Raw genomic sequence first — 13,273 nt, 5'->3', positions numbered from 1 at the left:
CAAAAATGAGTGCAATTGGACTAGACAGAAGAGTGACTGAATGGGTTGCTATATTTCTAGAAAATAGATCTCAGAGAATTAGAGTAGGTGAAGCTTTATCTGGCCCTGTAATAATTAAGAGGGGAATTCCTCAAGGCAGTATTATCGGACCTTTATGTTTTCTTATATATATAAATGATATGAGTAAAGGAGTGGAATCGGAGGTAAGACTTTTTGCGGATGATGTTATTCTCTATAGAGCGATAAATAAGTTACAGGATTGTGAGCAACTGCAACGTGACCTCGTAAATGTTGTGAGATGGACAGCAGGCAATGGTATGTTGATAAACGGGGTTAAGAGTCAGGTTGTGAATTTCACAAATAGGAGAGGTCCTCTCAGTTTTAATTACTGCGTTGATGGGGGTGAAAGTTCCTTTTGGGGATCATTGTAAGTATCGAGGTGTTAATATAAGGAAAGATCTTCATTGGGGTAATCACATAAATGGGATTGTAAATAAATGGTACAGATCTCCGCACATGGTTATGAGGGTGTTTAGGGGTAGTAGTAAGGATGTAAAAGAGAGGGCATATAAGTCTCTGGTAAGACCCCAAGTAAAGTATGGTTCCAGTGTATGGGACCCTCACCAGGATTACCTGATTCAAGAACTGGAAAAATCCAAGGAAAAGCAGCTCGATTTTTTCTAGGAGTTTTCCGACAAAAGAGTAGCGTTACAAAAATGTTGCAATGTTTGGGTTGGGAAGAATTGAGAGAAAGAAGAAGAGCTGCTCGACTAAGTGGTATGTTCCGAGCTGTCAGCGGCGAGATGGCGTGGAATGACATTAGTAGACGAATAAGTTTGAATGGCGTTTATAAAAGTAGGAAAGATCACAATATGAAGATAAAGTTGGAATTCAAGAGGACAAACTGGGGCAAATATTCATTTATAGGAAGGGGAGATAGGGATTGGAATAACTTACTAAGGGAGACGTTCAATAAATTTCCAATTTCTTTGAAATCATTTAGGAAAAGGCTAGGAATGCAACAGATATGGAATCTGCCACCTGGGCGACTGCCCTAAATGCAGATCAGTATTGATTGATTGATTGATTGATTGATTGATTGATTGATTGATTGATTGATTGATTGATTGATTGATTGATTGATTGATTGATTGATTGATTGATTGAGGGTAGATTTGTCAGTTGGAGGAATAAGGACTAGAATTGTCTCCGTGTATTCACCATGTGAGGGTGCAGATGAGGATGAAGTTGACAAGTTTTATGAAGCATTGAGTGACATCGTGGTCATGGTCAGCAGCAAGGGGAGAATAGTGCTAATGGGCGATTTCAATGCGAGAGTTGGGAATAGAACTGAAGGATACGAAAGGGTGATTGGTAAATGTGGGGAAGATATGAAAGCTAATGGGAATGGGAAGCGTTTGCTGTGGGTTTAGCAATTACGAATATATTCTTCAAGCATAAGGCTATTCACCGCTACACATGGGAGGCTAGAGGTACCAGATCCATAATAGACTATATCTCAACGGAATTTGCATTCAGGAAATCTGTTAGGAATGTACGAGTTTTCCAGAGATTTTTCGATGATAGAGACCACTATCTGATTTGTAGTGAGCTATGTATCTCTAGGCCCAGGGTAAAGAAAGTGAAATCTGTCTGCAAACTAATAAGGGTAGAAAATATCCAGGACGAGGAAATTAGACAGAAGTACATGGTTCAGTACTGCCTGTATATTTTACCCTATGTTTGATAATCCCTCAGTATGAAAAAGCAAAGTCATCTCCAATACAGGCCATGAAGGCCCTTGGAGAGAAGGAAAGTAAAGGCTTCCACTATCCGTAACCTCGGCACTCGATGGGGTAGAGAGGTTAGCTGGGCGGGGGGTTGTAACCACCCCTCCACATGGAATTTTTACAAGAAGAAAGTAAACAGAAACTGACGATAAACGACATAATTTTTTAATCAACAGATCTGTTGAACCAATTTTCTAAGAATCCTCGAAAATTGCATTTTAGATTGTAAACTGTACATACAATTCACTGTAAAACTGTGACCTTAACCGTATTGTTCTTCTTCTGTATTTTATTGTTAGATTGTGTAGTGCACTGCAATCTGAATAGCAACGTAATTCACTTGTATCAGTGTCCTTATAATGACAGCCATGCAGCATACGCGGACCTTCTATCTGCATTTTTTAAATATACACACCCCTCCCCCAATCAGCCGATGCTGGCTATGCTACTGGCTCTACGCCCGGCCGCCTTTTCCCCAAGGAATTAACCTAAGAAGCCTCGAAAATTGCATTTTAGATTGTAAACTGTACATACAATTCGCTGTATTGGTGTAGTCTGAGTGAACTTCAGAGCTATGTGTACCTCCGGAATAGGAAATCTCCTTTCTTCAATTTTTCAATTACCTGATGCAGAATCAAACCCATGTCCTTCCAGGTGAACCAAGCATGCCTTTACTGCCTCGGTCAGGCTATCGCGCAGTATAAAACGAACTGCTTTACCATAATGAGTCGTATTAGCAAGACGGCGAGTGGGGCAGTTTGTCATTGCCTTCCTCACTGAGCCGGAAAATGCTTCTGCAGCACACCTGACTCTATAAGTAACACTTTTTGTAGGCAGTAACAGTAACACAAGTTGTGCTCTGAATGGCATTACATAGCATACCTGACTCTATGGGTAACACTTTTTATAGGCAGTAACACAAGTTGTGCTCTGAATGGCATTACATAGCATACCTGACTCTATGGGTAACACTTTTTATAGGCAGTAACACAAGTTGTGCTCTGAATGGCATTACATAGCATACCTGACTCTATGGGTAACACTTTTTATAGGCAGTAACACAAGTTGTGCTCTGAATGGCATTACATAGCATACCTGACTCTATGGGTAACACTTTTTATAGGCAGTAACACAAGTTGTGCTCTGAATGGCATTACATAGCATACCTGACTCTATGGGTAACACTTTTTATAGGCAGTAACACAAGTTGTGCTCTGAATGGCATTACATAGCATACCTGACTCTATGGGTAACACTTTTTATAGGCAGTAACACAAGTTGTGCTCTGAATGGCATTACATAGCATACCTGACTCTATGGGTAACACTTTTTATAGGCAGTAACACAAGTTGTGCTCTGAATGGCATTACATAGCATACCTGGCTCTATGGGTAACACTTTTTATAGGCAGTAACAGTAACACAAGTTGTGCTCTGAATGGCATTACATAGCACACCTGAATCTATGGGTAACACTTTTTATAGGCAGTAACAGTAACACAAGTTGTGCTCTGAATGGCATTACATAGCATACCTGAATCTATGGGTAACACTTTTTATAGGCAGTAACAGTAACACAAGTTGTGCTCTGAATGGCATTACATAGCACACCTGAATCTATGGGTAACACTTTTTATAGGCAGTAACAGTAACACAAGTTGTGCTCTAAATGGCATTACATAGCATACCTGGCTCTATGGGTAACACTTTTTATAGGCAGTAACAGTAACACAAGTTGTGCTCTCAATAGCATTACACAGCACACCTGACTCTATGAGCAATACTTTATATAGGCAGTAACAGTAACACAAGTTGTGCTCTGAATGGCATTACATAGCACACCTGAATCTATGGGTAACACTTTTTATAGGCAGTAACAGTAACACAAGTTGTGCTCTAAATGGCATTACATAGCACACCTGAATCTATGGGTAACACCTTTTATAGGCAGTAACAGTAACACAAGTTGTGCTCTCAATGGCATTACACAGCACACCTGAATCTATGGGTAACACTTTTTATAGGCAGTAACAGTAACACAAGTTGTGCTCTGAATGGCATTACATAGCACACCTGAATCTATGGGTAACACTTTTTGTAGGCAGTAACAGTAACACAAGTTGTGCTCTGAATGGCATTACATAGCATACCTGAATCTATGGGTAACACTCTTTATAGGCAGTAACAGTAACACAAGTTGTGCTCTAAATGGCATTACATAGCATACCTGGCTCTATGGGTAACACTTTTTATAGGCAGTAACACAAGTTGTGTTCTAAATGACATTACACATCACACCTGACTCTATGAGTAACACTTTTTATAGGCAGTAACACAAGTTGTGCTCTCAATAGCATTACACAGCACACCTGACTCTATGAGCAATACTTTATATAGGCAGTAACACAAGTTGTGTTCTAAATGACATTACACATCACACCTGACACTATGAGTAACACTTCTTATAGGCAGTAACACAAGTTGTGCTCTCAATAGCATTACACAGCACACCTGACTCTATGAGCAATACTTTATATAGGCAGTAACACAAGTTGTGCTCTGAATGGCATTACACAGCACACCTGACTCTATGAGTAACACTTCTTATAGGCAGTAACACAAGTTGTGCTCTGAATGGCATTACACAGCACAACACATACCTCAGCAGACCGAGACTTGCCGGGAAGCTACATTTTAGTGCCAAGGGACATGTGCAATGATACTGCATCCATCAATAAAAAACAACAGGCATGTCCTATAGTAATATTTTCTCTTCTCAAATACCTAAAAATACCTTACGTCATGGACTGATCTTCCTATTGCCTTGAGTGTAGGATTGTTTTTGTCCAACCGAAAGGAGCCTGCCTTAAATCTCATGCTGAATGTTAAAAATCTGTATCAAGTCAGAAAATTTATGTCGACAAATAAGCTAACCAGACCAAAATATTATCCACCCTAGTGTGCACGCGCAGAAGGATCGTTAAGTCTGTACAGATGGCGCAGCGAACGAATCCCGTGCTCAACCGCACGCTCACTGGCTCTACGTGAGCGTAAGGCAGTAGTGATCAGTGAGAAATTACATGTAATTAATCTCATAATAGAACCGTATTGAGGACAATATATTAAAATTATAAAATCCTTTTAATAACAACCACCTACTCAATACATTATATTACTCATTGAATTATAAAATAATCATGAGGTGTCTTAAATAAAGGAACATGTTTCGTTCGACATAGCGAACATCATCAGCCTTAATTTACAAAGATTAGGTCAGGGCCCTGAACTGAATGATAAAAATTGTTAAAAGAGTGACAATGCCATAATAAAAAGTAAATGATAACATTATACATGAAATTATAACAATATCTACAGATTAACAGCAAGTGTGCAGAGGAGTACTTTGAATGATGGTAGTCTATAAAGTTAAAACAAACATGAGGTTGTTAAAGTAAAAAGATATAGATATAGTAGATCTTAAATTATATGTCAATGCGTGAAGCGTGGATTAATTATTGACTATGGAGTTCTTAAATTGAGCAAAACAAAAGTTAAAATAGAGTTTATTGAATAGTGCGAGTCAAGCTGAGTCAGTTAAAAGGCGCATGGCGACGAAGCTAAGGTTGAAATGACGTAAACTTCAGTAGTTAGGAATTCTGTAGGAGAGCCAACACAATGCCAGAAGGAAATACAGGTTGAACTAGTCCGTATTTACACGCTAGCAGTGGAATTAATCTTATACAACGTAGGACACCAATGTGGACTCGTTAAGTAACTATAACTTGAAAGTAGGGAGAGTTCCAGCAAACCAGAGATGGATGGAGCAGATTATGGCACAATTGGAGTTAGAAATCTGGAAAGAAAGAAAAGGGAGGAAAAATAAAGTTATGTTATAATGAAAAAAAGTTAGTAAAAGTTAGAAGGAGGCTTACCCTTGGGACTAGTGTGAGGTGTTCGCTAACGTTGGCTGCGCGAATCAAACTGGCGAGTAACCTTATTGCTGCTTCTAGTATTGTATGTATGTATACGTAGAGGCGGGGAGTGAGTCATGTGAGGAGGAGGGGTGACCGATTCCTTAGGCGGGTCGGGTATTCGTGGAGGGGGTGTCGCATGAGAGGGCAGTAGAGTAGTAGTTGTTGTATTATTAACAGTTGTATAATTAAAGATTCTCATAAAGTTATTATTATTTATATTGAAAAGAGAGAGTAGTTCTGGAATTTTCTCGATTATTGGACTTTTAATTTCTGAAGTATCATTTAAATTTTGATGCCCGTTGAAATGCTGGTCTAGGAATATGTAAATGTTCTCAAACTCTGTCATAAGTTTACTTTTATTGACGTATTTCAAGATTTGAAGGTCTTTTTCAATTGTAGTAAAACTGTGGCCAGTCTCTTCCATATGGGTGCTCATGGCGGAATACTTTTTATGTTTCGAAGCGTTGTAGTGTTCAAGGAATCTGGTCAAAAAGCTACGTCCAGTCTGTCCGATGTAGGAGAATCCACAATGGGTGCATTTAAGCCTATAGATACCAGAGTTCGAGAATTCATTGTGATTAATATTTTAACTATATTTGAATTGAAGAATATATTACGGTTCGTATATCGGGTTCTATAAGCGATATTAATATCGTATTTCTTTAGAGGGTTAGTAACTTGAAATAGGCCTGGATTTGTGTAGGTGAAGGGAGCATATTTCGTTTTTTTAGGCTTGTCCGGAATCAATTTTGTTGCGGTTTTTAATTTTATCTTGTTAATGATTTTATTAATCATTAAGGGGTTATAGCCGTTAATTCTGGCTAAATCCTTAATATAGTTTAGTTCTTTTTTGCGATTTTCAGTTGTCAGCGGGATTTTTAATGCTCTATAGACAAGACTAAAAAATGCAGCCTGTTTATGAGATTGCGGATGTAAGGAATCGTTTCTTATAGTGATGGGGGCACAAGAAGGCTTTCTAAATATTTGAAAAATGAACTTATTATTCTCTCTTGAAATGTTTAAATCCAAAAAGTTTAGAGAACCATTGATCTCATCTTCCTTAGTGAATCTGACATCATTGTCAAGCTCATTAAGGGATGTTAGCACACTATGACTATCGTTTTTCTGTGTATCTATAATGGCAAAAGTGTCATCAACATACCTTAACCATAATTGAAGACCATTAATATTATTGATTATTTTGTTATTTTCCAAATCATCCATAAAGATATTAGCTAGAATGCCTGAGATCGGGTCACACATTGCTAGGCCCTTTTGATGATATATTCTATTATTGAAGGTGAAATAGTTGTTATTAAGTACAAATTCTAACAGACTGATGAAATTATCTATTTCGCATTTGCTAAGGTTACTGTGTTTTAAAACCTTTTAAAACACAGTAACCTTTTTAAAACACAGTAACCTTAGCAAATGCGAAATAGATAATTTCATCAGTCTGTTAGAATTTGTACTTAATAACAACTATTTCACCTTCAATAATAGAATATACCATCAAAAGGGCCTAGCAATGGGTGACCCGATCTCAGGCATTCTAGCTAATATCTTTATGGATGATTTGGAAAATAACAAAATAATCAATAATATTAATGGTCTTCAATTATGGTTAAGGTATGTTGATGACACTTTTGCCATTATAGATACACAGAAAAACGATAGTCATAGTGTGCTAACATCCCTTAATGAGCTTGACAATTATGTCAAATTCACTAAGGAAGATGAGATCAATGGTTCTCTAAACATTTTGGATTTAAACATTTCAAGAGAGAATAATAAGTTCATTTTTCAAATATTTAGAAAGCCTTCTTGTGCCCCCATCACTATAAGAAACGATTCCTTACATCCGCAATCTCATAAACAGGCTGCATTTTTAGTCTTGTCTATAGAGCATTAAAAATCCCGCTGACAACTGAAAATCGCAAAAAAGAACTAAACTATATTAAGGATTTAGCCAGAATTAACGGCTATAACCCCTTAATGATTAATAAAATCATTAACAAGATAAAATTAAAAACCACAACAACATTGATTCCGGACAAGCCTAAAAAAACGAAATATGCTCCCTTCACCTACACAAATCCAGGCCTATTTCAAGTTACTAACCCTCTAAAGAAATACGATATTAATATCGCTTATAGAACCCGATATACGAACCGTAATATATTCTTCAATTCAAATATAGTTAACATTAATCACAATAAATTCTCGAACTCTGGTATCTATAGGCTTAAATGCACCCATTGTGGATTCTCCTACATCGGACAGACTGGACGTAGCTTTTTGACCAGATACCTTGAACACTACAACGCTTCGAAACATAAAAAGTATTCCGCCATGAGCACCCATATGGAAGAGGCTGGCCACAGTTTTACTACAATTGAAAAAGACCTTCAAATCTTGAAATACGTCAATAAAAGTAAACTTATGACAGAGTTTGAGAACATTTACATATTCCTAGACCAGCATTTCAACGGGCATCAAAATTTAAATGATACTTCAGAAATTAAAAGTCCAATAATCGAGAAAATTCCAGAACTACTCTCTCTTTTCAATATAAATAATAATAATAACTTTACGAGAATCTTTAATTATACAACTGTTAATAATACAACAACTACTACTCTACTGCCCTCTCATGCGACACCCCCTCCACGAATACCCGACCCGCCTAAGGAATCGGTCACCCCTCCTCCTCACATGACTCACTCCCCGCCTCTACGTATACATACATACAATACTAGAAGCAGCAATAAGGTTACTCGCCAGTTTGATTCGCGCAGCCAACGTTAGCGAACACCTCACACTAGTCCCAAGGGTAAGCCTCCTTCTAAATTTTACTAACTTTTTTCATTATAACATAACTTTATTTTTCCTCCCTTTTCTTTCTTTCCAGATTTCTAACTCCAATTGTGCCATAATCTGCTCCATCCATCTCTGGTTTGCTGGAACTCTCCCTACTTTCAAGTTATAGTTACTTAACGAGTCCACATTGGTGTCCTACGTTGTATAAGATTAATTCCACTGCTAGCGTGTAAATACGGACTAGTTCAACCTGTATTTCCTTCTGGCATTGTGTTGGCTCTCCTACAGAATTCCTAACTACTGAAGTTTACGTCATTTCAACCTTAGCTTCGTCGCCATGCGCCTTTTAACTGACTCAGCTTGACTCGCACTATTCAATAAACTCTATTTTAACTTTTGTTTTGCTCAATTTAAGAACTCCATAGTCAATAATTAATCCACGCTTCACGCATTGACATATAATTTAAGATCTACTATATCTATATCTTTTTACTTTAACAACCTCATGTTTGTTTTAACTTTATAGACTACCATCATTCAAAGTACTCCTCTGCACACTTGCTGTTAATCTGTAGATATTGTTATAATTTCATGTCTAATGTTATCATTTACTTTTTATTATGGCATTGTCACTCTTTTAACAATTTTTATCATTCAGTTCAGGGCCCTGACCTAATCTTTGTAAATTAAGGCTGATGATGTTCGCTATGTCGAACGAAACATGTTCCTTTATTTAAGACACCTCATGATTATTTGATAATTCAATGAGTAATATAATGTATTGCGTAGGTGGTTGTTATTAAAAGGATTTTATAATTTTAATACAGTGAGACATTGATAGTTCAAGTGGACAGCGTACACCAACATGGGTAGATACAAGGATGTGACAGAGTGGTGTTTGGCCGAGCCCATGGTCATACGGTGCGTTAAGTAGCTGGATTTGTTTGTGTTTCGCAGCGGACTGGTCAACGTGTCTACAAGCGGTGTGCACTGCACGTGGCCACGAAACACGACGTAAGAATTGTGGTCGGAAAATGATTTTGACTGAGAGGGACTGGAGACGCGCTTCACGGCTTGTGAATCAGAATCGCTTCCAAACCCGACAGGAATTGCTGCCGTCAGTGGATGAAGGTCCATCCCAACCTGTTAGCGAGAGAAACTGCATGCAATGAACACAGGGACATAAAGCTGCGCGTCTTCATCATCGAACATGGACAGCAGCTGATGTGATGTGGTCTGACGAGTGACATTTTTTGCCTGTATTCCAATGACGCAAGTTTTCGAGTGCACCGAAGGCCAAATGAAGCATTACATCCTGGATGTGTGCAAGGACAGGTTCAAGCCGGAGGTGGGTCTGTGATGTCTTGGGGGTGTTGTTCGTATCATGGATTGGGCCTTCTCACTGAGGTGACCATTAATTTGAACTAAAAAAGCAAAGTCATCTCCGTGTAGGCCATGAAGGCCCTTGGAGTGGTGGAAGGTAAAGGCTTCCACTATTCGTAACCTCGGCACTTGATGGGATAGACAGGTTAGCTCTACGCCCGGCCGCCTTTATCCCCAGGAATTAACTTGGTACTCATTTTTGAAGTAGGTTGAGTGAACCTTAGGGCCCTCTGCACCTCCGGAAGTGGAAAACTCGTTTCTTAAATTTTACGACTTCCTGACTGGGATTCGAACCCATGTCCTTCCGGGCGAACCGAGCACGCCTTTACCGCCTCGGCCAGGCAGTCCCTTTAACTTGAACTATTATGTTTATTTTAACATTCCGGATGATCAGATGTTGCCTTTCATCCAGCATCTGCATGTTACTGATACCCCGATTTTTCAAGATGACAACAGCAAAGTTCATCGGGCTGGACGCATATGTGACTGGATTTATGAACAATTCCCCACCCTATTACGTCTCGACTGGCCTGAAAAATCACCTGACTCTCGTAATCACAAAGACGCTGCTGTCAGTTGTGTACACTGTTTTATTTACAAGTTATATACGCACACATTAATGAACCGTCATCTTGAACAAACACTTGACTGCTACACCAGCACTCTCAAGACGGTCCTTTATATACCTTGCCTGGCCATTTCTTTTAGAAAAGTATAACATAACATGCATTCTCGAGTCTCCAATAACCTATGTACAAATGAATAGGATATTCTGTAAAACTCTAGTGAGGAAGGTGTATTGTTGTAGAATCCAACTTGCACAACATTACATCTGATGTATACATCATATTTACAGGTAATAATAAATTATATACTATTAACTACCTGGTGTACCCGTGCTTCGCTGCGGGATTCTCAGAAAGACCAGTTTGGTAGTTTTCCTAACTGAATTCCACATAGGTCATTACAAAAACATCAGTAGGAATGTAGCGATTGAAAGCAATGTTATCATATAAAATACTAGATCAAATGAAAAACCGCACACTTTCTCACTTTCAACGAACAGTACTACGGTGCCGAACTAACAGTCCAAAGTTCCAGAGCTGGAATAACCAGGTCGCAGATTGCGGTGAACACTCCTCTGTCATTATTCTGTTAAATATGCACACTACTCATTCCATTCAGTGCCTCAGAGTAGGGATTGAATAGCTCGAATGCTATGATGAACCAGTGTGTTACGTACCAGTAATATCAGAAAATGTATGAACCAGAGGAATGGCAACTAAAGAAGAAAGTTATCTAACTCTCCAGCTACTTCCTGCCAATATACAGGCAGGCTGTTACACTCGGTACGACCAGGCGAGTTGGCCGTGTGGTTAGAGGAGAGCAGCTGTGAGGTTGCATCCGGGTGATAGTGGATTCGAACCCCACTGCTGGCATCCCTGAAGATGGTATTCCGTGGTCACCCATTTTCACACCAGTCACACCAGGCTGTACCTTAATTAAAGCCTAGGCCGCTTCCTTCACACCCGTATTCCTTTCCCATCCCATTGTCGCCATAAGGCCTGTGTCGGTGCGACGTAAAGCAAATTTTAAAAACCTCGGTACGCTGCAGTAATCCTATCTATCGGGGATGAGTGGAAACAGAAGACAAAACGCACATCACAACAAACAATGGTCAATGTAATGTTATTGTTGATAGAGTTTATGAGCTTTCTATATTGCAGGCCTTCACATTAGTTTTCTTTCGACTCTGTGATATTAGGGCGTCTTACAAAATTATTTATATCGTAGACTGTAGTTCCTTATTCTCAGACTTTACATACCTATTTTCACTCAATTCTGTTTACCCATTTTCTCGTGACACGGCGCTGATATGGACTTAGTAACAAAAACCCAAATTCATGAATATCTCTGTGGTTATAAGCGGTACGGTAACAATGTACAAGACATACGTGATCGGAAATTTAATAACTTCTTATATAACTACTACTAACTTACGACTTAACTAAAGTAGTATTTATCGATACGACCACTAATAACATAAATAACTTATTTGAGAATTACATTTCAGGCCTTCCCCTAAACTACCATTTCACTCGGCGTGAAAAAAATAATTTATAGCCTAGATTGTAGTGGTTCATCACCCGACTTTACATATCGATTTTCATTAAGTTATCTTCAGCCGTTTTCTCGTGATGCGTGTACATACATACTGTGCCCTTTTCAAGGCAACAACTGCGGTGAACTTCTTCCTTCTTCTGTGCGCCGGCTGCTCCTGTAATAAATGACATTTAAATGATACTCACCGCTGCATGTAGACTCTTCTTCCTCAGTCGCGGACCGTCCGATGCTATCCCCCGAAGATAGGCCACCCGTCGATCAGGGAGTGAGGAAATGAAAAGTAGGGGTAAACTAACTATAAATGACTGTAACCAAAGACTGAATTAAAATTTAAATAACAAACTGATTTATTGAATAAAGTGCAAAGTGCCAAAAAAAGTAAACTAAACTGGTGAAAAAATGTAAACAAAGTGTAATGAAATAGAAATTTAAAAAAATTGAAGATCTGCCTTACAATAACTCAAATGTCTGCCTAATAAAATTGACTGAAGGTCAATCAAAATAATTATGTTCCAGATTATGTTGACACTGTCTTCAAGACGGTGACGTGAATAAATTCAAAACTCTGGTCAGAAAACACCATCTCATTTGAAATATTGAATTGAAATACGTGAAAAATGTCACTCAAAATAAATTAATGTAGTTGAATAATTAATTAATTAATTAATTAGTTACGTCATCAAATCAACACTGACTCAGAGGTGTTTATCAAGTCTTTAACACATGTAGCTCATTTGGGAAACACCCAACTTTAAAAAAAATTAATCGTTGATTGCACTAACCATGTAACAAATAAGGAATAATTCAAAGAAAACAGCCATGTACATCGTGCTTCGTTTACCACGTAACCACTGCTATATTCAAACTACTCGTGGTTGAAAAGGAAATTATTGACACATGAACCTGAGTGTTACAACCACTCATCTAATTATTTAAACTTCACTTGCATGACTGTGATAGCCTGGACCTCTTTAAAAGTAAAATAATGATTAGGTCAAGTGCCTCATGTTTACATTTCAAATGAAAGCGATCCTTGTACATTAAAATTTACTTAATTTGCCGCTGACTGCATTTCATTATGAACTCATTATTTGTGGTACCACCACTAGATGGAGGCAGATGCCATCTTATTTTACCTCATTCATTGCGGCAGTTATTATACAACAAGTTTATTAAAGATCGC

At 38.4% G+C, this 13,273-nt stretch overlaps 1 protein-coding gene across 1 annotated transcript in view; it reads left to right on the top strand.

Moving 5' to 3' along the window:
- Positions 1–13,273, top strand: part of LOC136864943 (transmembrane protein 229B) — a 134,929-nt gene that overhangs the window by 45,482 nt on the left and 76,174 nt on the right. The window lies entirely within an intron of this gene.

This window comes from Anabrus simplex, chromosome 2 (genome assembly GCF_040414725.1).
Source record: "Anabrus simplex isolate iqAnaSimp1 chromosome 2, ASM4041472v1, whole genome shotgun sequence".
Lineage (NCBI taxonomy): Eukaryota > Metazoa > Arthropoda > Insecta > Orthoptera > Tettigoniidae > Anabrus > Anabrus simplex.
Note: the sequence above shows the minus strand (reverse complement) of the source record. Positions and strands in the feature narration are given on the sequence as shown.